At 42.8% G+C, this 27,279-nt stretch overlaps 1 long non-coding RNA gene across 1 annotated transcript in view; it reads left to right on the top strand.

Moving 5' to 3' along the window:
- Positions 1–5,516: 5,516 nt before the first annotated feature.
- LOC144381004 (uncharacterized) overlaps positions 5,517–27,279 on the top strand; it is a 136,050-nt gene continuing 114,287 nt past the window's right edge. The window contains exons 1-2 of the long non-coding RNA XR_013445400.1: positions 5,517–5,771; positions 10,003–10,040. This is a non-coding gene — a long non-coding RNA (uncharacterized LOC144381004). The remainder of the gene's footprint in view (positions 5,772–10,002; positions 10,041–27,279) is intronic.

Below are 27,279 nucleotides of genomic sequence, written 5' to 3'. Positions count from 1 at the left end.
CATCAAAATCCAGGAAGCACAGAGAACCCCTCTCAAAATCAATAAAAATAGGTCAACACCCTGACATCTAATAGTAAAACTTAATCCTGAAAGCAGCTCGGGAGAAGAGATATGTAACCTACAATGGTAGAAACATTAGATTGGCAACAGACTTATCCACAGAGACCTGGCAGGCCAGAAAGGACTGGCAGGACATATTCAGAGCACTAAATGAGAAAAATATGCAGCCAAGAATACTATATCCAGCTAGGCTGTCATTGAAAATTGAAGGAGAGATAAAAAGCTTCCAGGACAAACAAAAACTAAAGGAATTTGCAAACACGAAACCAGCCCCACAAGAAATCTTGAAAGGGGTCCTCTAAGCAAAGAGAGAGCCTAAAAGCAACATAGACCAGAAAGGAACACAAACAATATACAGTAACAGTCACTTTACAGGCAATACAATGGCACTAAATTCATATCTTTCAATAGTTACCCTGAATGTAAATGGGCTAAATGCCCCAATCAAAAGACACAGGCTATCAGATTGGATTAAAAAACAAGACCCATCGATATGCTGTCTGCAAGAGACTCATTTTAGACCCAAAGACACCCCCAGATTGAAAGTGAGGGGGTGGAAAACCATTTACCATGCTAATGGACACCAAAAGAAAGCTGGGGTGGCAATCCTTATATCAGACAAATTAGATTTTAAACCAAAGACTGTAATAAGAGATGAGGAAGGACACTATATCCTACTTAAAGGGTCTATCCAACAAGAAGATCTAACAATTGTAAATATCTATGCCCCTAACATGGGAGCAGCCAATTATATAAGGCAATTAATAACAAAAGCAAAGAAACACATTGACAACAATCAATAATAGTGGGGGACTTTAACACCCCCCTCACTGAAATGGACAGATCGTCTAAGCAAAAGATCAACAAGGAAATAAAGACTTTAAATGACACACTGGACCAAATGGACTTCACAGACATATTCAGAACATTCCATCCCAAAGCAACGGAATACACATTCTTCTCTAGTGTCCATGGAACATTCTCCAGAATAGATCACATCCTAGGTCATAAATCAGGTCTCAACCGGTACCAAAAGATTGGGATCATTCCCTGCCTATTTTCAGACCACAATGCTTTGAAACTAGAACTCAATCACAAGAGGAAAGTCGGAAAGAACTCAAATACATGGAGGCTAAAGAGCATCCTACTGAAGAATGAATGGGTCAACCAGGAAATTAAAGAAGAATTAAAAAAATTCATGGAAACCAATGAAAATGAAAACACAACTATTCAAAATCTTTGGGATGCAGCAAAGGCAGTCCTAAGAGGAAAGTATATAGCAATACAAGCCTTTCTCAAGAAACAAGAAAGGTCTCAAGTACACAACCTAACCCTACACCTAAAGGAGCTGGAGAAAGAACAGCAAATAAAGCCTAAACCCAGCAGGAGAAGAGAAATAAGAAAGATCAGAGCAGAAATCAATGAAATAGAAACCAAAAGAACAGTAGAACAGATCAACGAAACTAGGAGCTGGTTCTTTGAAAGAATTAACAAGATTGATAAACCCCTGGCCAGACTTATCAAAAAGAAAAGCGAAATGACCCGAATCAACAAAATCATGAATGAAAGAGGAGAAATCACAACCAACACCAAAGAAATACAAACAATTATAAGAACATATTATGAGCACCTCTATGCCAGCATATAGATAACCTGGAAGAAATGGATGCATTCCTAGAGATGTATCAACTACCAAAACTGAACCAGGAAGAAATAGAAAACCTGAACAGACCTATAACCACTAAGGAAATTGAAGCAGTCATCAAAAATCTCCCAAAACACAAAAGCCCAGGGCCAGATGGCTTCCCAGGGGAATTCTACCAAACATTTCAAGGAGAATTAATACCTATTCTTCTGAAACTGTTCCAAAAAATAGAAACGGAAGGAAAACTTCCAAACTCGTTTTATGAGGCCACCATTACCTTGATCCCAAAATCAGACAAAGACCCCATCAAAAAGGAGAATTACAGACCAATATCCCTGATGAACATGGATGCAAAAATTCTCACCAAAATACTAGCCAATAGGATCCAACATTACGTTAAAAGGATTATTCACCACGACCAAGTGTGATTTATCCCTGGGCTGCAAGGTTGGTTCAACATCCACAAATCAATCAACGTGATACAATACATTAACAAAAGAAAGAACAAGAATCATATGATCCTCTCAATAGATGCAGAAAAAGCATTTGACAAGGTACAGCATCCTTTCTTGATCAAAACTCTTCAAAGTATAGGCATAGAGGGTACATACCTCAAGATCATAAAAGCTATCTATGAAAAACCTACAGCGAATATCATTCTCAATGGGGAAAAACTGAGAGCTTTCCCCCTAAGGTCAGGAACGCGGCAGGGATGTACCACTGCTATTCAACATAGTATTGGAAGTCCTAGCCACAGCAATCAGACAACAAAAAGAAATCAAAGGCATCCAAATCGGCAAAGAAGAAGTCAAACTCTCACTCTTTGCAGATGATATGATACTTTATGTGGAAAATCCCAAAGACTCCACCCCAAAACTGCTAGAACTCATACAGGAATTCAGTCAAGTGGCAGGATATAAAATCAATGCACAGAAGTCAGTGGCATTCCTATACACCAACAACAAGTCAGAAGAAAGAGAAATTAAGGAGTCGATCCCATTTACAATTGCACCCAAAACCATAAGATACCTAGGAATAAATCTCACCAAAGAGGCAAAGGATCTGTACTCAGAAAACTATAAAATACTCATGAAAGAAATTGAGGAAGACACAAAGAAATGGAAAAACGTTCCATGCTCATGGATTGGAAGAACAAATATTGTGAAGATGTCAATGCTACCTAGAGCAATCTACACATTCAGTGCAATCCCCATCAAAATACCGTCCACTTTTTTCAAAGAAATGGAACAAATCATCCTAAAATTTGTATGGAACCAGAAAAGACCCCGCATAGCCAGAGGAATGTTGAAAAAGAAAAGCAAAGCTGGCGGCATCACAATTCCGGACTTCCAGCTCTACTACAAAGCTGTCATCATCAAGACAGTATGGTACTGGCACAAAAACAGACACATAGATCAATGGAACAGAATAGAGAGCCCAGAAATGGACCCTCCACTCTATGGTCAACTAATCTTTGACAAAGCAGGAAAGAATATCCAATGGAAAAAAGACAGTCTCTTCAACAAATGGTGTTGGGAAAATTGGATAGCCACATGCAGAAGAATGAAACTGGACCATTTCCTTACAGCACACACAAAAATAGACTCCAAATGGTTGAAAGACCTCAATGTGAGACAGGAGTCCATCAAAATCCTAAAGGAGAACACAGGCAGCAACCTCTTCGACCTCAGCCGCAGCAATTTCTTCCTAGAAACATCGCCAAAGGCAAGGGAAGCAAGGGCAAAAATGAACTATTGGGACTTCATCAAGATAAAAAGCTTTTGCAAAGCAAAGGAAACAGTCAACAAAACCAAAAGACAACTGACAGAATGGGAGAAGATATTTGCAAATGACATATCAGATAAAGGGCTAGTATCCAAAATCTATAAAGAACTCATCAAACTCAACACCCAAAGAACAAAGAATCCAATCAAGAAATGGGCAGAAGACATGAACAGACATTTTTCCAAAGAAGACATCCAAATGGCCAACAGACACATGAAAAAGTGTTCAATATCGCTCGGCATCAGGGAAATCCAAATCAAAACCTCAATGAGATACCACCTCACACCAGTCAGAATGGCTAAAATTAACAAGTCAGGAAATGACAGATGTTGGCGGGGATGCGGAGAAAGAGGAACCCTCCTACACTGTTGGTGGGAATGCAAGCTGGTGCAGCCACTCTGGAAAACAGTATGGAGGTTCCTCAAAAAGTTGAAAATAGAGCTATCATATGATCCAGCAATTGCACTACTGGGTATTTACCCCAAAGATACAAAAGTAGGGATCCGAAAGGGTACGTGCACCCCGATGTTTATAGCAGCAATGTCCACAATAGCCAAACCGTGGAAAGAGCCAAGATGTCCATCGACAGATGAATGGATAAAGAAGAGGTGGTATATATATACAATGGAATATTATGCAGCCATCAAAAGGAATGAAATCTTGCCATTTGCAACGACGTGGATGGAACTGGAGGGTATTATGCTGAGCGAAATAAGTCAAACAGAGAAAGACATGTATCATATGACCTCACTGATGTGAGGAATTCTTAATCTCAGGAAACAAACTGAGGGTTGCCTGAGTGGGGGGTGGGGTGGGAGGGATGGGGTGACTGGGTGATGGACACTGGGGAGGGTATGTGTTCTGGTAAGCGCTGTGAATTGTGCAAGACTGTTGAATCTCAGATCTGTACCTCTGAAACAAATAATGCAATATATGTTAAGAAAGAAAAGAAGAAGAAGAAGAATGTAGCAGGAGGGGAAGAATGAAGGGGGGGAAATCGGAGGGGGAGAAGAACCATGGGAGAGGATGGACTCTGAAAAACAAACTGAGGGTTCTAGAGGGGAGGGGGGTGGGAGGATGGGTTAGCCTGGTGATGGGTATTGAGGAGGGCACGTTCCGCATGGAGCACTGGGTGTTATGCACAAACAATGAATCATGGAACAGTATAGCTAAAACTATTGATGTAATGTATGGGGATTAACATAACAATAAAAAATTAAAAAAAAATAAAGAACTTAACACTAATAAGGAATCTGAGGAAACGTTCCAGGAAAATGGACAACAGGGCCCAGATGAAATCTAGCGACACCACTTAGAGTGCAGTAGTGACTTTAATGGAAAAGGATTTTACCTTGTTTAATTATAGTATTTGCCCCTAAGGAAGAGTGCTTCCGAAAACTGGATGGGGTAAGATCACCGCAGGTGCAAGCAACTGTAACCTATTATGAGGACCTGGCAATGATAAAATGATTAACTGAGATTTTAATTCGGTGAGTTATTATTGCTGGGCTGGATTGACCTAGTTTAAGCTGACAAAAAAGGGAGGCATTTATGAAAAAGAGACAGAGGATTCTCCTAGAATCAAAGGACGGGGATGCAGCCGGGCAACTGGAAGGACAGCAAAGGTCATCAGACCTCTCACTGTCTCTCGCCCTCTGCTTTCTGCTTTTCTCCGTGCAGCCCTGTGTTTTGTTTCATTCTAGGGTTGTAGGTCTTTTCCTGACGGATTCGTGATGGTTTTTTGTTTGGCTTTACTCCGTCCCTGAAGACCAGCTGAGCTGGTCTCTGATTCACTGCCCAGACTGTGAAATGGATCTGGGTCCTTTAAATGTTTCCTTTGCCAGCGGCCGTGATGTTAAGCTTTGTCAGGAGAGGGAGCAAGAGAGACACTGTAGGAGGAAAAGAGTTTTGCTTCTGCTTCTCCAGTGCTTGTGTGGCACGCTCGCACGGCTCAGGCGCATGCGTGAGTTTCTGATTCCTGCGCTGCCCGCAGAGTCTCCAGCGCCCTCTCCGGCGGTGCCCGCGGCGTCCCCAGCGCCCTCTCCGGCGGTGCCCGCAGAGTCTCCAGCGCCCTCTCCGGCCGTGCCCGCGGCGTCCCCAGTGCCCGCTCCGGGGTTTCAGGGCGGTCAGCAGCACCCAGTGGCTGATGGCTTCTGGCAACAACCTCTTCTTGCACCCTGGTGGTTCATAACCTTGGGAGTTTCCTGGGTGAAATCTGAAATTGGCCCCTGGACATGGGGGGCAAGGACAGACTGAAGAAAGAGGCAGGGACTCCAGATCGGTAGGTGGCAGTTTTAATAAGCAAGGGAACTTGCTTATAAGGCTTGTCCTGGGCGGCTGCAAAGTGAGCAGATCTTCACACCCATCTGTCAGAATCCTAAAAGTTTATGTAGAGGTCTTAACTGGGTTCAGTCCTGTTTACCAGATGGTATACCCAGTCGTGTATATCCAGATGGTCTCAACAGCACATTACTATCTCAAGTCTGTGTCCCTGAGGCAGCTTTTAGGGCAGGAAGGCAGGCAGAATGCACACACAGGCATTGAAATCAAGGACAGGGGAGGCGGGGAGGAGCCTCCAATGCTTGGGTCCAGCTCACGGGTCAGATGGCTGTCAGATCCTCTGGGTGACCTCCTCCAGTGCTTTCCCTCTTGTAATGATTTGCAGCCCTCTTCTGCAATGTGCCCTGAGCAGTCTCCAAGGGTTTTATTAGCCGGGAAGTGGCTCGTTGGGTGGCTCTCTGGCCGAACTGGAGGCAGATGGCACAGCACCCGTTTGGACACATGCAAGAGAAAACACAGATTAAGATAATGATTCCCAAAATAAGTCACGGTTTTTGAAATTAAGAGCCCCATGACCTGAGTCATTGACTTATTAAGTCCTCTAGATTGGGGGTTGGATAACTCAGGCTATTTAGTTGTACTAGAGAGGGTACATTAGAGGATCTGTCAGGTATGAACACAGCATTCTGTGCAGAGGATGGTATAGGTGCTTCCTTGCAAGGCAGTGATCCCATGTTGGGGGACCGCTTTTCTCATGAGAGATATTTTAGTGGTCAGTAAGGGCAAGCTTTTCCCCCACTGGCTGTCAGGTAAGGTGCTGGGTGAATATAGTAAGGGCTTCTGTGTGGGTTACAATGTCCTCCAGGCCACTGGAAGCAACAAACATGGCAGCCAAATGACCAGTGGAAAACAGAACATGCCCATCTGGCCTTGAGGAGAGGAAGGCTGGCAACTGCGGTCACGATGGGGCCGATTCTCCCTTGTGCCCAGGGAAAAGCCAGGGTGCAGTGGCCCAGCCACCCAGGTGGAAGCCGTGGCCAAAGATCCGTGCTACCCAACCACTGGGGTCCATTCGGGGCTTCCCAATAAATATCTGGGTGGTGTGACCAGTCAGCGTCAAACTAGTTGCCATCCTTTGGTGTGACAGAATGACCACCTACATCCCATATTTCTGGTACAGCTGGGTTGGTTCTGTTTAGAGTGATTTTTCTGTTCCCCACATAGGGGTGCCAGGTGATTCAGCGCTCAGATGTCCATAACCCAGGGTGAGCTGTATGAATATATCCCAACTCTGAGCCCAGTCACCTGGGCTCAAATGGTATTTTTTAGGGCCCTGTTGATCAACAGTTTGATGGGCTGCCTGTGTAGTTTGATTCCCAGAAAAAGAATGTCCAGTGTTACTGATAGTCGGTGCCATAGGCTGGGTTTCGGGAGTCGTATTGGTAATATCAGATGAATTAAGAGTACTAGTCCTAGCTTGTTCTTTTTTCATGTACTGCTTTCAGACTTTTTAATTCACTCCCTGGAGCGGTGATAATCCTGATGAGCTGTCATATACCCAAGAGTTGGAATAATTCTTTTGTTGGGCATACAAGTGGCCCCACTGTAGAATGGTATTTATAATAGGAGTCCATCTCATGACTGGACACCATAGGAGCCGCAGAAATCTAAGGCTGAAAAGGCAGACAGTTAATAGGAAGTTGTGTGGGAAAGTGTTTCCCTTCTGAATTACACTTGTGACCTGATCCTTGGATGTTACTGTCGTTGTCGCGTTAGAAACTTGACCTGGTTGTGCGTGCCGTACATGTTGGCTGGGGAGGGATGGAGGCAGGAATAAGGAGATGGGCTGGGGGTGGGCTATGCCAGACCAGGACCCTCACCTCTCCCCTCTTTCAGTGGGGCATGTTCTACTCCAGGTGTAGTGCATTTCAGCAGGTCTGGCTTGCAGCAGGACAATGGGATCCCATTGGAGACTGAGTAGTTCCCTGAGTAGTTTCTCCCCCCGCCCCAGCAGGGGGAAGTAATTCATCTATCCTGATGGGATGTCTTACTGAGAATTCCAGTACAAAATGCCTTTCCCAGGCACGGTGGGCCTTGATGTTCTCAGCAGGCTAGCATGTTGATCCATGGTGAGACTTAGGGCAATGGCTGTCTCCCTTGACTTTAATTTTTTAGTTTTTAAAAAAGATCTTATTTATTTGAGAGAGAGAGAGAGAGTGCAGAGAGAACATGAGCAGGGGTGGGAGGGGCAGAGGCAGAGGGAGAAGCGGGCTCCCTGCTCATGGGCTCAATCCAGGACCCCAAGATTATGACCTGAGCTAAAGGCAGATGCTTTTTTTTTTTTTTTAATGGATTTTATTTATTTATTTGAGAGACAGAGAGTGTGAGAGAGAGATCATGAGCATGGGGAGAGGGGTAGAGGGAGAAGCAGATTCCCCGCTGAGTAGGGAGCCCGATGCGGGGCTCGATCCCAGGACCCTGAGATCATGACCTGAGCCGAAGGCAGATGCTTAACCGACTGAGCCACCCAGGCACCCCTTCCTCGACTTTTATACCTTTGTGGTCGGTGTTAGGTGCCTTGGCAGAGGGGTTCCTAGTTTGGCATATTGGGTAATAGGCCTTACTGGTTGATCATGTAAAATGTATTAAAGCCTGGGATAGTTTAGTCCACTTGGCCAGGTGGTTTTACTTGTTAGTAAATTAATCTGCTGCTTTAATATTTATTTTTTTCCTATCAGTCCTGCCGCTTGCAGATTATAGGGGAGATGTTCTTCTGTTTAATGTCATGGTCTTTTGTCCACTCTTGTATATCATGGCCTTTGAAATGTGATCCCTGATCACATTTGATGTGAGTACCTGTCTCTTTGATGAGAGTAGCTGTACATGGTGCTCAGCTTCTACAATCCCCTGTTAGTGGAAACTCGGATGAGGCCAGACATAGTGTCCATGTGAACAAAGGCATATTTAGAATCCTCACGTGGAGGGAGGGGGCAAATGTAATCAATTTGCCAATCCTTCACCATTTGGAAACTCCAGTGGATGGTCCCGGACTTGTTGGCAGTTGCCTTGAGGGTGGTTTAGAATACACAGGATTTATTACTGCATTAACCAAGCCACTGTATTTTAGGGGCAATCTGGCATCCGTGGTAATACGCCATTTAATCTGGGAGTTATGGTGGCCTCTCTTTCTATGTGTCCAATCAGCCGTATCTACTGAGGAGTTTTTACCCAAGTTAGGGCATCAGTTCCCTGGTTGCAAAGGAGTGTTAGCGCCTCATGAGCTGGGATGTGGAAAACAGTGAGGACTGCCCCAGGCTCTTGCAGGCAAACCTAAATGTTTTCTTCACATATCTTGACCTCGTAAGGGCTTATTTATGATCATCTGCACCTCAGCTTTTCATTGTCTAAGCCATAGGGTTAGTTCTTTTAGAACCATTCAACTTTTAGTGCAAAGGGTTAACGGCCAGGTTCCTTTCTGTTTCCATCCGGATGGTGTCAGTGTTGGGCTGCAGAGCTGCCACGGTCCTTGTGGGACGGTTGCCCTGACTAGATCAGCAGTTTTCCTCATGCCCGCTTTATAGAGACAGCAGGGGCTGCCACAGGAATAGGGGTGGGGGCATTTGGAAGCTCTCTATATTCTATAGGGCCTAGTAGCACCCACATTTCTAGAGGCAGTGGGCTGGTGGGCAGGGTAGTCCTTTGTTGTAGGTAGACATGCCACTTAAAGTGGGAATTTGAGTCATGGCAGAAGTGGGTCCATGGAGCATGTTCTCAACTGTCCCTTGACAGAAAGGGAAGCTCTTACCATGATGTGCTCTTTCTTCCTGAGCACTGTGCGCATTGCCAGGAGCTGTTGCTCTATGGAGGTGTATCAGGGTTTTGCCCCTTTTCAGAGCTAAGACCCAAATCTTAGCGGTATTTTCTCCTTCTGTTGTCTCCTGCATAATGCCCAACCTGCACATTCTAGAGTCCCAGACACATCTAATTCGAATGGTAGCCCTGCTTTGGAGATGTCCAGAGCTTTAATCTATTTCACTAGCATTGTTGCCTTCTCAAAGGTGGCTTGCAGCTCTGATCACCTGTTCTTTTTTTGTTTTTAAAGGATGGAGGCACTGTGCCAGGTGGGGAATAAGTCCTACCAAACCCCCAATTACCTGACCAAACAATTCCCAAAAATTTTATGGTGGTATCTAGGCCTTGAATTTTTGGTGAATTAATCTTTTCCCTTGCAGATGTTCCAGCAAAATCTTCAGGGTGTCCTGCAGCAGAGGTGAGTCTCCACATGTTAACATTATATCATTGATGTAACAGGCCCATTGTACTGTTGTGGGGAAGGAGAACAGGGTCAGGTCTCATGTTACCATCCCATGACATATTGGAGGGCTGTGAGGTAGCCTTCCGGGAAGGTCATTTTTGCCCCTTCCATACGAAGGCAAATAGATCTTGTGACTCAGCAGCAAAGGATATACTGAAAAAGGCATTTGCTAAATCCAGTCAGCATGGTGCACTCCTCGGACCATGGCCAAAGTATCTAATGTGGTGGCAATGTTGGGCACAGCCACATGGATGGGTGGCTTTATCTTGTTCGTTTCTTGGGAGTCCATGGTCATCTGCCATGAGCCATCTGGCCATACAGGGCTGTTGAAAGCACTATGGGCAAAGCATGTAATACCCATTTGGTGCAGTTCTTTGATAGTTCTCCTATTTCCTTATGTTCCCAGGCAATTTATACTATTTGACAATTACCATTTTTCTCATGGATGGTAGACTTACTAGTTCCCAGTGGGCATTTCCCCTCAGCACTGGTTTGATTACTCTAACCCAGAGGTGGAATTTACTGATGGAGGTTTGCGGAGTTTGACCTTGTAGGATGTGCCCAATATATTCTCTGGTATTGAAGGGATACCAGGTCTCATTGTGGAGAACTGCTAATTTGCAGTGTCAAAGGGACTTTTCTGAGCATAATTCTTTGCCCTCCCTAACCACTGATGGCACTGAGGGGGCCAGGAGACTTCTGAGAGTTACTGTGAATGCGTACACTTTGCTCCAGTATCAACCAGAGCTGTCAGCTGTTGTTAATTTCTAGGGGACTAGTCAATAGTGAGCCCAACATGAGGCCTCTGGTTGCCCCTAATGGCCCTCACCTGGAGGCAGTCTTGGCTTGTATTTTGTAAGTGGGGCATGGGAGGCACCCACTCCAAATAGGAATGTATCCCTGGGGCCTCTGCTGGAGCAGGTAGGGGCATCAGGGATGGTAGGGACAGATAGGGCAGGCCTGAACTGTTGTTCAGGTTTTAAGGTTTGCTATAGATCAACCAGCATAGCACTGGGTTGCTGGTCTGTCTCTTTAGGTGGGGTCTTGGCAGCAAGGAGGTCAAACATATTTTTTCTGGTTACTTTTATCACACTCTTCACAGCTGATTGGGATAGACTTTGGCATTCTGAGCTCCCGCTCTGTCTCAGCTCTTTCCCAGAGCCCATCCCAGTTTCTGGGATTTGCCAGTTTCCCCCAGACCAGCAAATGATCACCCAACATCGTAAATGTCTTGTCCCTTGACTGGGTTCAGCATGGATATGAGTGTCCCATAGCAGGTGCTGGGGACAGATGGAGTACCTTGGTGTCCATTTCTGCAGTGAATGTGGCCCACTCAGGGCTTTCAAAGACAGGGGCATAGATTGCCGGTCTCATTTCCAACTCCTAAGAATCTGTACCTCCATAGAGATGTGCAGGGTCCCATGTGCCAAGGAGATCCCTTAACTGGACCAAGCCTAGAATAATCCAATCTGTGAAGGAGTGAGTACCTTGAAGCCCCTGAGTGCCATGCAGATGCTGCCGAAGGGCAGGGTGTATGGTGATGTTGCTCATTTTCTTTCTCCTGTCCAGAGAAATGCATCGTGCCCCATATCCCATAGCCACACTAGCCATGCCTGGCTACTTTCTCCTGACGTCTGTGGAACTTGGTAGCTATATCGATAGGCTCCTCACGAGCATTTGCTGAACTGGGGCCGCCCTGCTGGCTGGGGTCGATGTTGCGCTGCTTTGGTCTCCTCTGTTTTAGGAATCAGTCAGCACGGAGTGTTTCTTCCACTTCAGTGTCTGTCGCCACAACGTCCTCCTCTTTGCTCTCCTTACTTTCTCAGGGATCCCAGGCCTAAGTGTCCAAATCAGGCTTTGTCACAAGCCCTCGAACCTTAGTCCGAGGCAGCTTTGCGAAAAGGAAACTAAGCCCTGCGGGGAGCAGAATGGACACTTGCAGTCCTTCTCTAGCCTCAGCTCTTCTTCCCACTTTCTAACTCAAGCCTGTAGTCAGGCTTGCGGTGGGAGGCAGCCCCCTGCACAGCCACACACTTCTCTTCTCCACTGCAGTACGCTCTCCATAGTTCCTTCACGAGCGCATGAGACCAGCCTGCCTTTTCTGGGCGTCCCTGTACCCCTGCGGCAGTCCCCAAGTAGCCGGCGTACATTTTCCCTTCCCCACATAAAGTGATGCCCATCTGGGATGGTCCCAAAGGTGCCTCTTTCCTAAGGCCCATTTCTTTGGTCTCCTGGATGGCTCTCCAATTGTAGTTGGCAACCTAGGACCTCCCTGGGTGAGATCTGAAGCTGGCCCCCTACAGGGAGGGCAAGGAGAGACCAAGGAAAGAGGTAGACCACTCCAGCTCGGTAGGTGGCAGATTTAATAAGTGAGGGAACTTACTTATGAGGCTTGTCGGGTGGCTGTGAGACAAGTAGATCTCCACATCCAGTCGCAAAATCTTAAAAAGTTTACACAGAGGCCTTAACTGGGTTCAGTCACATAAACTGTCCAGATGGTCTCAACAACCCACCGCTCTGTCAAGAGCTCCCTGAAGCTCCTAGTGGGGAAGACAGGTGGAATGCACATTTTAAGGACACGGGAGTGGGGGAAGAGCCTCTCATTGCCCGGGCCCAGCTTGAGGGTCAACTAGCAGTCGCATCCTCTTGATGACCTTCTCCAACATCCCCATCCCCTGCCCAGGGTCCAGCTGGTCTTATAATGTTGTACCTCCTGTGAGATACTCCCCAAGAACAGAAGTTGGATTTCCAGCAAGTTCCACTGGTGTGGAAACACAGTAACTTCTTTTCATTTTCCATCCAGTGATGCCAGGCCAACAAGGTCTGACTCTTCGTCCTGGGGTTAGCCTCTTCCTTGGGCGGCACATCTCAGCCCTAGGGGTGGAGGCTGCTCCTTATTTCTGCTAGTCCTGTATTCTTTGGAGGTTCTTAGTAGCCAACCCCTTCTTACACTTCTTAGTAGCCAACCCCTCATTATCCTTCTTCGTAGCCAACCTCTCATTATCCTTCTTTGTAGCCAACCTCTCATTATCCTTCTTTGTAGCCAACCTCTCATTATGCCAATTCTCTGTTACAGTTAATGACTCTTTTTATTAAAAAATTAATTTTATTACTGTGGAGTTTGTCTCTTAATGATTGGGCCCAGATGCAGGCCAGCTTTCTCAGTTTCTCTGGTAAAAAGTCTTCCCATAACACACAAGTCCAATCTTTCTGATTTAAGAGTCAGTCCAGGGCCAGTGTTTACTTCTAGTCAGAGTCCCATGAGAGAGAATCTGATCAGCCTAAGGAGGTCAAGTGATAATCTCTTAGTCCAATCAGCTTCAGCCAGGAGACCGTGACTGCCGCAGATATTACCAGTACATGTCTACTATGGAACCCTCTTACAAGACAGAAGGGGTGTATGGAAACCTGGGATATGCTGATAACCTAAAAATACCTGACCACCTAATGAACATGGAAAAATTAATAATGATGCTGGAGTAATATTGATATGGCAAAGGTTCTTACTGACCTTTTTCCTGCTGAGTGCTTTTTTTCCCTGAAAAGTTTTATTAAGGTATAATGGACAAATAAAAATTGTATGTATTTAAGGTGTACAACTTGGTGTTTTAATATATGTATATGTTGTTGAAATGATCACCACAATCAAGCGAATTAACATACCCATCACCTGACATCATTACCATTTTCTCCTCCTCCTCTGTCTTCTTCTTTTTTGGTGTGTAGGGGCAGAAAATTTTTCTCTTTTTCCCTTCTAGGTTCTTTAGCTTGCCTAATAACTAAATTGACATAAGATGGATTAACAGGAGAAAAACAAATATAATTTCACATGTATGGGGAGTCCCCAAATTATAAGACTCAAGGGCAAGTCAGGCAGTTGAGGCTTATACGTCATCCTGAACTAAGGAATTGGATGGGCCTGGAGCTTCAAAGGAAAAGAGGGTCATTCACAGGATGATAAGAAGAGCAAATGTTTGATAGTTTGATGTTTGTGCCGCCATATAGATAGGCCTTTCAGATAAAAAAGTTATCTCTGGTAATAGCTCTCTTTCTGAGCCAGGCCCCCAATCTAAATTCTTTTACGTAGTTAAGGGAGAGGTAAAAGTTTTTCTTGAGGCTGCTTGGTCTCATTGCCTTTAGCTCAAAATAATCCACATGCCAAATGGTATATTTTGGAGTCTTGTATTCTGCACCACCCCCCTCCCCTGCCAGGTGAGAATACTTAAGATCGACTCTCTTGGCAAATTTCAAATATACAATACAGTATTGTTTACTATATTACTATGCTATACATTAGATCTCTAGAATTTATTCATCCTGCATATATGAAACTTTTACCCTTTGACCAATATCACCCCATTAATCCTCTCTCCATCCCCTGGCAACCACCATCCTATCTCTGCTTCTATGAGTTTGACTACTTTAGATTCCACATATAAGTGAGGTCATGTAGTATTTGTTTTTCTGTGTCTGGCCAATTTCCCTTAGAATATCTTCTAGGTTCATCCATGTTGTTGCAAATGGCAGGATTTCCTTTTTTTTTTTTTTTTTTTACGGCTTAATGATATTCCATTGCATAAACACCATATTCTCTTTATCCATTCACTTGTTGGACATTTAGGTTGTTTCCACATTTTGATTTCAGTGAACTTGGGAGTTCAGATACAGTGCCACACTGTTCTTCACATAGGCTATATGAGTTTACTCCTCTACAAGAATATATGACAATACTTTATTTCCCTTATCCTCAATAAACTTTTAAATTCTTTTTTTTTTTTTCTCTTTATTGCGATATTTGCTTTATTGTGGTGGTCTGGAACCAGGCCTGCAGTATTTCTGAAGTATGCCTGTGTGTTCTTTTTTTTTTTCTTTTTAATTTTTTATTGTTATGTTAATCACCATACATCATTAGTTTTAAAAATTTTTTATTGTTATGTTAATCACCATATATAACATCATTAGTTTTTGATGTAGTGTTCCATGATTCATTGTTTGTGCATAACACCCAGTGCTCCATGCAGAACGTGCCCTCTTTAATACCCATCACAGGCTAACCCATCCTCCCACCCCCCTCCCCTCTAGAACCCTCAGTTTGTTTTTCAGAGTCCATCATCTCATGTTTCGTCTCCCTCTCCGATTCCCTCGCTTCATTCTTCCCCTCCTGCTATCTTCTTCTTCTTTTTTTTCTTAACATTTTTGCATTATTTGTTTCAGAGGTACAGATCTGAGATTCAACAGTCTTGCACAATTCACAGCGCTCACCATAGCGAATAACCTCCCCAGTGTCTATCACCCAGTCACCCCATCCTTCCCAACCCACTCCCCACTCCAGCAACCCTCACTTTGTTTCCTGAGATTAAGAATTCCTCATATCAGTGAGGTCATATGATACATGTCTTTCTCTGATTGACTTATTTTGCTCAGCATAACACCCTCCAGTTCCATCCACATCGCTGCAAATGGCAAGATCTCATTCCTTTTGATGGCTGCATAATATTCCATTGTATATATATACCACCTCTTCTTTATCCATACATCTGTCGATGGACGTCTTGGCTCTTTCCACAGTTTGGCTATTGTGGACATTGCTGCTATAAACATTGGGGTGCACGTACCCCTTCGGATCCCTACATTTGTATCTTTGCGGTAAATACCCAGTAGTGCAATTGCTGGATCATATGGTAGCTCTATTTTCAACTTTTTGAGGAACCTCCATACTGTTTTCCAGAGTGGTTGCACCAGCTTGCATTCCCATCAACAGTGTAGGAGGGTTCCCCTTTCTCCGCATCCCCGCCAACATCTGTCGTTTCCTGACTTGTTAATTTTAGCCATTCTGACTGATGTGAGGTGGTATCTCATTGCGGTTTTGATTTGGATTTCCCTGATGCCAAGCGATGTTGAGCACTTTTTCATATGTCTGTTGGCCATTTGGATGTCTTCTTTGGAAAAATGTCTGTTCATGTCTTCTGCCCATTTCTTGATTGGATCATTTGTTCTTTCGGTGTTGAGTTTGATAAGTTCTTTATAGATTTTGGATACTAGCCCTTTGTCTGATATGTCACTTGCAAATATCTTCTCCCATTCTGTCGGTTGTCTTTGGGTTTTGTTGACTGTTTCTTTTGCTGTGCAAAAGCTTTTTATCTTGATGAAGTCCCAATAGTTCATTTTTGCCCTTGCTTCCCTTGCCTTTGGTGATGTTTCTAGGAAGAAGTTGCTGCGGCTGAGGTTGAAGAGGTTGCTGCCTGTGTTCTCCTTTAGGATTTTGATGGACTCCTGTCCCACATTTAGGTCTTTCAACCATTTGGAGTCTATTTTTGTGTGTGGTGTAAGGAAATGCTCCAGTTTCATTCTTCTGCATGTGGCTGTCCAATTTTCCCAACACCATTTGTTGAAGAGACTGTCTTTTTTCCATTGGACATTATTTCCTGCTTTGTCAAAGATTAGTTGACCATAGAGTTGAGGGTCCATTTCCAGGCTCTCTATTCTGTTCCATTGATCTATGTGTCTGTTTTTGTGCCAGTACCATACTGTCTTGATGATGACAGCTTTGTAATAGAGCTGGAAGTCCGGAATTGTGATGCTGCCAGCTTTGCTTTTCTTTTTCAACATTCCTCTGGCTATTCGAGGTCTTTTCTGGTTCCATACAAATTTTAGGATTATTTGTTCCATTTCTTTGAAAAAAGTGGATGGTATTTTGATGGGGATTGCATTGAATGTGTAGATTGCTCTAGGTAGCATTGACATCTTCACAACATTTGTTCTTCCAATCCATGAGCATGGAACGTTTTTCCATTTCTTTGTGTCTTCCTCAATTTCTTTCATGAGTATTTTATAGTTTTCTGAGTACAGATCCTTTGCCTCTTTGGTTAGATTTATTCCCAGGTATCTTATCGTTTTGGGTGCAATTGTAAATGGGATCGACTCTTTAATTTCTCTTTCTTCTGTCTTGTTGTTGGTGTATAGGAATGCCACCGATTTTTGTGCATTGATTTTATATCCTGCCACTTGACTGAATTCCTGTATGAGTTCTAGCAGTTTTGGGGTGGAGTCTTTTGGGTTTTCCACAGAAAGTATCCTATCATCTGCAAAGAGTGAGAGTTTGACTTCTTCTTTGCCGATTTAGATGCCTTTGATTTCTTTTTGTTGTCTGATTGCTGTGGCTAGGACTTCTAATACTATGTTGAATGGCAGTGGTGATAGTGGACATCCCTGCCGTGTTCCTGACCTTAGGGGGAAAGCTCTCAGTTTTTCCCCATTGAGAATGATATTCGCTGTAGGTTTTTCATAGATGGCTTTTATGATATTGAGGTATGTACCCTTGATCCCTATACTCTGAAGAGTTTTGATCAAGAAAGGATGCAGTACTTTGTCAAATGCTTTTTCTGCATCTATTGAGAGGATCATATGATTCTTGTTCTTTCTTTTGTTAATGTATTGTATCACGTTGATTGATTTGTGGATGTTGAACCAACCTTGCAGCCCAGGGATAAATCCCACTTGGTCGTGGTGAATAATCCTTTTAATGTACTGTTGGATCCTATTGGCTAGTATTTTGGTGAGAATTTTTGCATCCATGTTCATCAGGGATATTGGTCTGTAATTCTCCTTTTTGATGGGGTCTTTGTCTGGTTTTGGGATCAAGGTAATGGTGGCCTCATAAAATGAGTTTGGAAGTTTTCCTTCCATTTCTATTTTTTGGAACAGTTTCAGAATAGGTATTAATTCTTCTTTAAATGTTTGGTAGAATTCCCCTGGGAAGCCATCTGGCCCTGGGCTTTTGTGTTTTGGGAGATTTTTGATGACTGCTTCAATTTCCTTAGTGGTTATAGGTCTGTTCAAGTTTTCTATTTCTTTCTGGTTCAGTTTTGGTAGTTGATGCATCTCTAGGAATGCATCCATTTCTTCCAGGTTATCTAATTTGCTGGCATAGAGTTGCTCATAATATGTTCTTATGATTGTTTGTATTTCTTTGGTGTTGGTTGTGATCTCTCCTCTTTCATTCATGATTTTGTTGATTTGGGTCATTTCTCTTTACTTTTTGATAAGTCTGGCCAGGGGTTTATCAATCTTGTTAATTCTTTCAAAGAACCAGCTCCTAGTTTCATTGATCTGTTCTACTGTTCTTTTGGTTTCTATTTCATTGATTTCTGCTCTGATGTTTATTATTTCTCTTCTCCTTCTGGGTTTAGGCTTTATTTGCAGCTCCTTTAGGGGTAGGGTTAGGTTGTGTATTTGAGACCTTTCTTGTTTCTTGAGAAAGGCTTGTATTGCTATATACTTTCCTCTTAGGACTGCTTTTACTGCATCCCAAAGATTTTGAATAGTTGTGTTTTCATTTTCATTGGTTTCCATGAATTTTTTAAATTCTTCTTTAATTTCCTGGTTGACCCATTCATTCTTCAGTAGGATGCTCTTTAGCCTCCATGTATTTGAGTTCTTTCCGACTTTCCTCTTGTGATTGAGTTCTAGTTTCAAAGCATTGTGGTCTGAAAATAGGCAGGGAATGATCCCAATCTTTTGGTACTGGTTGAGACCTGATTTATGATCTAGGATGTGATCTATTCTGGAGAATGTTCCATGGGCACTAGAGAAGAATGTGTATTCTGTTGCTTTGGGATGGAATGTTCTGAATATGTCTGTGAAGTCCATTTGGTCCAGTGTGTCATTTAAAGCCTTTATTTCCTTGTTGATCTCTTGCTTAGACGATCTGTCCATTTCAGTGCGGGGGGTGTTAAAGTCCCCCACTATTATTGTATTGTTGTCAATGTGTTTCTTTGCTTTTGTTATTAATTGCCTTATATAATTGACTACTCCCATGTTAGGGGCATAGACATTTACAATTGTTAGATCTTCTTGTTGGATAGACCCCTTAAGTAGGATATAGTGTCCTTCCTCATCTCTTATTACAGTCTTTGGTTTAAAATCTAATTTGTCTGCTATAAGGGTTGCCACCCCAGCTTTCTTTTGGTGTCCATTAGCATGGTAAATGGTTTTCCACCCCCTCACTTTCAATCTGGGGGTGTCTTTGGTTCTAAAATGAGTCTCTTGCAGACAGCATATCAATGGGTCTTGTTTTTTAATCCAATCTGATAGCCTGTGTCTTTTTTGGGGGCATTTAGCCCATTTACATTCAGGGTAACTATTGAAAGATAGGAATTTAGTGCCATTGTATTGCCTGTAAGGTGACTGTTACTGTATATTGTCTGTGTTCCTTTCAGGTCTATGTTGCTTTTAGGCTCTCTCTTTGTTTAGAGGACCCCTTTCAAGATTTCCTGTAGGGCTGGTTTCGTGTTTCCAAATTCCTTTAGTTTTTCTTTCTATTTTCAGTGACAGCCTAGCTGGATATAGTATTCTTGGCTGCATATATTTCTCATTTAGTGCTCTGAATATATCCTGCCAGTCCTTTCTGGCCTGCCAGGTCTCTGTGGATAGGTCTGTTCCCAGTCTAATGTTTCTACCATTGTAGGTTACATATCTCTTGTCCCGAGCTGCTTTCAGGATTTTCTCTTTGTCTCTGAGACTCATAAGTTTTACTATTAGATGTCGGGGTGTTGATCTATTTTTATTGATTTTGAGAGGGGTTCTCTGTGCCTCCTGGATTTTGATGCCTGTTTCCTTCCCCAAATTAGGGACGTTCTCTGCTATAATTTGCTCCAATATACCTGCTGCCCCCCCTACCTTTCTTCTTCTTCTGGGATCCCAATTATTCTAATGTTGTTTCGTCTTATGGTATCGCTTATCTCTCGAATTCTGGCCTCGTGATCCAGTAGTTGTTTATCTCTCTTTTTCTCAGCTTCTTTATTTTCCATCATTTGGTCTTCTATATCACTGCTTTTCTGTTCTGCCTCATTTATCCTAGCAGTTAGCGCCCCCATTTTTAATTGCACCTCATTAATAGCCCTTTTGATTTCTACTTGGTTAGATTTTAGTTCTTTTATTTCTCCAGAAAGCGTTTCTCTAATAACTTCCATGCTTTTTTCAAGCCCAGCTAGTATCTTTAAAGTGATGATTCTGAACTCTAGATCTGACATCGTACTAATGTCCATATTGAGTAGGTCCCTGGCAGTCGGTACTACCTCTTGTTCTTTTTGTTGAGGTGACTTTCTCCATCTTGTCATTTTGTCCAGAGGAGAATAGATGAATGTGAGAACAAAATGCTAACAGGGTAACACAGTCCCCAGAAAATATGCTCTAAACAAATCAGAAAAGACCTGAAGCCGGGGGAAAAAGAAAGGGAAAGATAGAAAAAAGAGAAAGCAAAAAAAAAAAAAAAAAGATAAAGATAAAAAAAACCCAGAACAAAACAACAACAAAAAAAACCAGAATATGATCAAATATGATCAGGCTGGTGCATAGATCAGTGCCACACACTAGATTTTGGGTGTATTTTGGTCCTAGAAGAAAGTGCCTCCCAGAATTTTAGAGAAAGAAAAACTTATGTATGTACAAAAATAAGGGTTGATATGATGAAGGGATGGAATATGACTGTAAAGATGAAAATTATAAAAAACTTTTATAAAGGAATTGATAAGAAGTTGTTTGAAAAAAGAAAAGAGGATTTAAAAAAAAGAAAGAAAAAAAACGGGAGAGAGTGTGATCAGGCAGGAGAGTAGAACAAAACCATACACTAGAGATTTAGGGCATATTTTGATCTGTTAGAAGAAACTATCTCAAAATTTTAAAGAGAGAACAACTTATATATATATGCCAAAAATAAGGGTAACTACTATGAAGGGATAGAATATGACTAAAAGTGAAAAATAAAAATGTTTTTTAAAAAAGGGATTGATAAGATGTGGTTGAAAAAGGGAAAAAGAGAAATTCAAAAAAAAAAAAAAAAGAAGACAGTTTAAAAAAAATTAACTTTGAAAGACTAAAGAATCATGGTAAAAAAGCCATGGATTCTATGTGCCTTATTCCCCTAGCACTGGAGTTCGGCCGTTCTCATTTATTGGTAAACTTGGTCTTGGCTGGCGGTTCTCGCTGATCTTCTGGGGGAGGGGCCTGTTGCCGTGGTTCCCAAATGTCTTTGCTGGAGGCGGAATTGCCCCACCCTTGCCCAGTCCGGGGTAAGTAATCTGCTCGGGTTTGCTCTCCAGAGCTTTTGTTCCCTGCAAGCTTTCCGTACAGCTTTGGAGGAGGAGAGTGAAAATGGCGGCCTCCCAATCTCCGCCCCAGAGGAGCCGAGAACTTGGGGCCCCACTCCTCAGTGAGCCCCCAGAGTAAAGCAGTCAGTCACTCCCGTCTCCCTGGTCTCCGGCCGCACTCCGTGCTCACCCGGCCTGTGACCGCGTGTTTCTATCTCTGGCACCCGACCCCGTGTGGAGTCTCCAAACCCAGCAGATCCCTGCAGTGCACTCCTGCACCTCTCCTCCTGGGGGAAGAAGGTGAGTTTCCCCGGATCTGCCGCTTGTTGGGTCCCTGCTGGAGGAGCAGTGGCCCGACTGTGCCGCGGATCACGGTTTATGGCAACCCCGAGCTGAGAGCCCGCGCCTCGGCTCCGTCTCTGCAGCTGGCTTCCCCGCTCCGATACCTGGGAGCTCTGCTGCACTCAGGCACCCCCGGTCTTTCTGTGACCCCGAGGGTCCTGAGACCACACTGTCCCATGAGGGTTCCACCCCACACTTAGCCACTGGAGCAACGTCCCTCAGCGGAGCCGACTTCTAAAAGTTCCGATTTTGTGCTCCGCGGCTCTATCACTTGCCAGAAGTGGCCGACGGAGGCCCCCTCCCCTGCTGTCTATCCTCCCAAATATCGCCTCGGATTCACTTCTCCGCACGTCCTACCTTCCAGAAAGTGGTCGCTTTTCTGTTCAGAGAGTTGTTGTTATTCTTTTTTTCGATCTCCTGTTGAGTTCGTAGGTGTTCAGAATGGTTTGATCCCTATCAAGCTGAATTCCTGAGCAAGGTTCAGCCTATTTTTAATATGATGCACCAAGATCTTGATTGCTTTCTGGCCTGGCATGCCCCTGGGGCTTTCCAGATCTAGGACGGCACATCAAAAGTATGTTCACATTTCCAAATGTTTTAAGAATTGTCTGAAATATTCCAGGACAGCTGTGGGCAACTTTAATAGTACAATCTCGATGGGTCTTGTTTTTTAATCCAATCTGATAGCCTGTGTCTTTTGATTGGGGCATTTAGCCCATTTACATTCAGGGTAACTATTGAAAGATAGGAATTTTGTGCCATTGTATTGCCTGTAAGGTGACTGTTACTGTATATTGTCTGTGTTCCTTTCTGGTCTATGTTGCTTTTAGGCTCTCTCTTTGCTTAGAGGACCCCTTTCAAGATTTCCTGTAGGGCTGGTTTCGTGTTTCCAAATTCCTTTAGTTTTTCTTTCTATTTTCAATGACAGCCTAGCTGGATATAGTATTCTTGGCTGCATATATTTCTCATTTAGTGCTCTGAATATATCCTGCCAGTCCTTTCTGGCCTGCCAGGTCTCTGTGGATAGGTCTGTTCCCAATCTAATGTTTCCACCATTGTAGGTTACATATCTCTTGTCCCGAGCTGCTTTCAAGATTTTCTCTTTGTCTCTGAGACTCGTAAGTTTTACTATTAGATGTCAGGGTGTTGACCTATTTTTATTGATTTTGAGAGGGGTTCTCTGTGCTTCCTGGATTTTGATGCCTGTTTCCTTCCCCAAATTAGGGACGTTCTCTGCTATAATTTGCTCCAATATACCTGCTGCCCCCTCTCTCTTTCTTCTTCTTCTGGGATCCCAATTATTCTAATGTTGTTTCGTCTTATGGTATCGCTTATCTCTCGAATTCTGGCCTCGTGATCCAGTAGTTGTTTATCTCTCTTTTTCTCAGCTTCTTTATTTTCCAACATTTGGTCTTCTATATCACTGCTTCTCTGTTCTGCCTCATTTATCCTAGCAGTTAGCACCCCCATTTTTTTTTTGAAAAGATATATGCCCCTCTATTTTATTGCAGCATTATTTTTTTTTCTGTTCTTTTTATTTTATTATTATTTTTTTAATTTTTTTATTGTTATGTTAATCCCCATACATTACATCATTAGTTTTAGATATAGTGTTCCATGATTCATTGTTTGTGCATAACACCCAGTGCTCCATGCAGAACGTGCCCTCCTCAATACCCATCACCAGGCTAACCCATCCTCCCAACCCCCTCCCCTCTAGAACCCTCAGTTTGTTTTTCAGAGTCCATTGTCTCTCATGGTTCATCTCCCCCTCCGATTCCCCCCCTTCATTCTTCCCCTCCTGCTATCTTCTTTTTTTTTTTCTTAACATATATTGCATTATTTGTTTCAGAGGTACAGATCTGAGATTCAACAGTCTTGCACAATTCACAGCGCTTACCAGAGCACATACCCTCCCCAGTGTCCATCACCCAGTCACCCCATCCCTCCCACCCCACCCCCCACTCCAACAACCCTCAGTTTGTTTCCTGATATTAAGAATTCCTCATATCAGTGAGGTTATATGATACATGTCTTTCTCTGTTTGACTTATTTCGCTCAGCATAATCCCTCCAGTTCCATCCACGTTGTTGCAAATGGCAAGATTTCATTCCTTTTGATGGCTGCATAATATTCCATTGTATGTATATACTACATCTTCTTTATCCATTCATCTGTCGATGGACATCTTGGCTCTTTCCACAGTTTGGCTATTGTGGACGTTAGTACAGCATCCTTTCTTGATCAAAACTCTTCAGAGTATATGGATAGAGGGTACATACCTCAAGATCATAAAAGCCATCTGTGAAAAACCCACAGCGAATATCATTCTCAATGGGGAAAAACTGAGAGCTTTCCCCCTAAGGTCAGGAAAGCGGCAGGGATGTCCACTATCACCACTGCCATTCAACATAGTATTAGAAGTCCTAGCCACAGCAATCAGGCAACAGAAAGAAATAAAAGGCATCCACATTGGAAAAGAAGAAGTCAAACTCTCACTCTTTACAGATGATATGATACTTTATGTGGAAAACCCAAACGACTCCACCTCAAAACTGCTAGAACTCATACAGGAATTCAGTAAAGTGGCAGGATAGAAAATCAATGCACAGAAACCAGTGGCATTCCTATACACCAACAACAAGACAGAAGAAAGAGAAATTAAGGAGTCGATCCCATTTACAATTGCACCCAAAATGGTAAGATATCTAGGAATAAACTAACCAAAGAGGCAAAGAATCTGTACTCAGAAAACTATAAAATACTCATGAAAGAAATTGAGGAAGACACAAATAAATGGAAAAACGTTCCATGCTCATGGATTGGAAGAACAAATATTGTGAAGATGTCAATGCTACCTAGAGCAATCTACACATTCAGTGCAATCCCCATCAAAATACCAACAACTTTTTTCAAAGAAATGGAACAAATAATCCTAAAATTTGTATGGAACCAGAAAAGACCTTGAATAGCCAGAGGAATGTTGAAAAAGAAAAGCAAAGCTGGTGGCATCACAATTCTGGACTTCAAGGTGTATTACAAAGCTGTCATCATCAAAACAGTATGGTACTGGCACAAAAACAGACACATAGATCAATGGAACAAAATAGAGAGCCAAGAAAAGGACCCTGAACTCTATGGTCAACTCATCTTTGACAAAGCAGGAAAGAATGTCCAATGGAAAAGACAGTCTCTTCAACAAATGGTGCTGGGAAAATTGGACAGCCACATGCAGAAGAATGAAACTGGACCATTTCCTTACAGCACACACAAAAATAGACTCCAAATGGTTGAAAGACCTCAATGTGAGACAGGAGTCCATCAAAATCCTAAAGGAGAACACAGGCAGCAACCTCTTCGACCTCAGCCGCAGCAATTTCTTCCTAGAAACATCGCCAACGGCAAGGGAAGCAAGGGCAAAAATGAACTATTGGGACTTCATCAAGATAAAAAGCTTTTGCAAAGCAAAAGAAACAGTCAACAAAACCCAAAGACAACCGACAGAATGGGAGAAGATATTTGCAAGTGACATATCAGACAAAGGGCTAGTATCCAAAATCTATAAAGAACTTACCAAACTCAACACCGAAAGAACAAATGATCCAGTCAAGAAATGGGCAGAAGAATTTCCAACGACGTGGATGGAACTGGAGGGTATTATGCTGAGCGAAATAAGTCAAACAGAGAAAGACATGTGTCATATGACCTCACCGATATGAGGAATTCTTAATCTCAGGAAACAAACTGAGGGTTGTTGGAGTGGGGGGTGGGGTGGGAGGGACGGGGTGACTGGGTGATGGACACTGGGGAGGGTATGTGCTCTGGTAAGCGCTGTGAATTGTGCAAGACTGTTGAATCTCAGATCTGTACCTCTGAAACAAATAATGCAATATATGTTAAGAAAGAAAAAAAGAAGAAGAATGTAGCAGGAGGGGAAGAATGAAGGGGGGGAAATCGGAGGGGGAGAAGAACCATGAGAGACGATGGACTCTGAAAAACAAACTGAGGGTTCTAGAGGGGAGGGGGGTGGGAGGATGGGTTAGCTTGGTGATGGGTATTGAGGAGGGCACGTTCTGCATGGAGCACTGGGTGTTATACGCAAACAATGAATCATGGAACACTATATCTAAAACTAATGATGTAATGTATGGGGATTAACATAACAATAAAAAAAAATTAAAAAAAAAAAAAAAAGAAATGGGCAGAAGACATGAACAGACATTTTTCCAAAGAAGACATCCAATCGGCCAACAGACACATGAAAAAGTGCTCAACATCACTCGGCATCAGGGAAATCCAAATCAAAACCTCAATGAGATACCGCCTCACATCAGTCAGAATGGCTAAAATTAACAAGTCAGGAAACGACAGATGTTGGTGGGGATGCGGAGAAAGGGGAACCCTCCTACACTGTTGATGGGAATGCAAGCTGGTGCAACCACTCTGGAAAACAGTATGGAGGTTCCTCAGAAAGTTGAAAATAGAGCTACCATACGATCCAGCAATTGCACTACTGGGTATTTACCCCAAAGATACAAATGTAGGGATCCAAAGGGGTACGTGCACCCCGATGTTTATAGCAGCAATGTCCACAATAGCCAAACTGTGGAAAGAGCCAAGATGTCAATCGACAGATGAATGGATAAAGAAGATGTGGTATAAATATATAGAATGGAATATTATGCAGCCATCAAAAAGAATGAAATCTTGTCATTTGCAACGACGTGGATGGAACTGGAGGGAATTATGCTGAGCGAAATAAGTCAATCAGAGAAAGGCATGTATCATATGACCTCACTGATATGAGGAATTCTTAATCTCAGGAAACAAACTGAGGGTTGCTGGTGCGGTGGGGGGTGGGAGGGATGGGGTGGCTGGGTGATAGACATTGGGGAGGGTATGTGCTATGGTGAGTGCTTGAAGTGTGCAAGACTGTTGAGTCTCAGATCTCTACGTCTGAAGCAAATAATACATTATATGTTAAAAAAAAAGAAGAAGAAGAAGATAGCAAGAGGGGAAGAATGAAGGGGGGGAAATCGGAGGGGGAGACGAACCATGAGAGGCTATGGACTGTGAAAAACAACCTGAGGGTTCTAGAGGAATGGGTGGTGGGAGGATAGGTTAGCCTGGTGATGGGTATTAAAGAGGGCATGTTCTGCATGGAGCACTGGGTGTTATATGCATACAATGAATCATGGAACACTACATCAAAAACTAATGATGTAATGTATGGTGATTAACATAACAACAAGAAAAAAGTATGTGTTAACATAGTTTACATTTCTATTTATTTCAATGATCTAAGGATTTAAAAATAAAATGTAATTGTGTTCAAATATGAAATTTCACAATAAATGATATTCAAGTAAATGGAAAATTGGAGTTATTATTTTTGAAATGATTTTGAAAAGTTTTTTTAAAACAGTACAATTTTATGTGACAGGCAAAATAAAATTCAAAATAATATAAAATTTTTACTGAATGAAATAAAGCTGATATTTGTTCTTTTCTTAAAATTTTGTTTTATATCATAAAAAATAAAACGATTTTCCAATTTAGTGTTCAAAGTTCATCCAGTTGCCAATGTAAACTGTCAAATCATATTTCATACATGTTTTTTTGGGCTACATGTGTAAACATTATAAGTAATATAAATTATTTTATATTTCAAAATGTTTTTCAATGTTATGTTCAACTGTTATGGATACTGAACTGGAATAAACAGGATGCTCAGCACTTTCAGAAACAATACCTCATTCATGCAA

This window comes from Halichoerus grypus, chromosome 2 (genome assembly GCF_964656455.1).
Source record: "Halichoerus grypus chromosome 2, mHalGry1.hap1.1, whole genome shotgun sequence".
NCBI classification, from domain to species: Eukaryota; Metazoa; Chordata; class Mammalia; order Carnivora; family Phocidae; genus Halichoerus; species Halichoerus grypus.
Note: the sequence above shows the minus strand (reverse complement) of the source record. Positions and strands in the feature narration are given on the sequence as shown.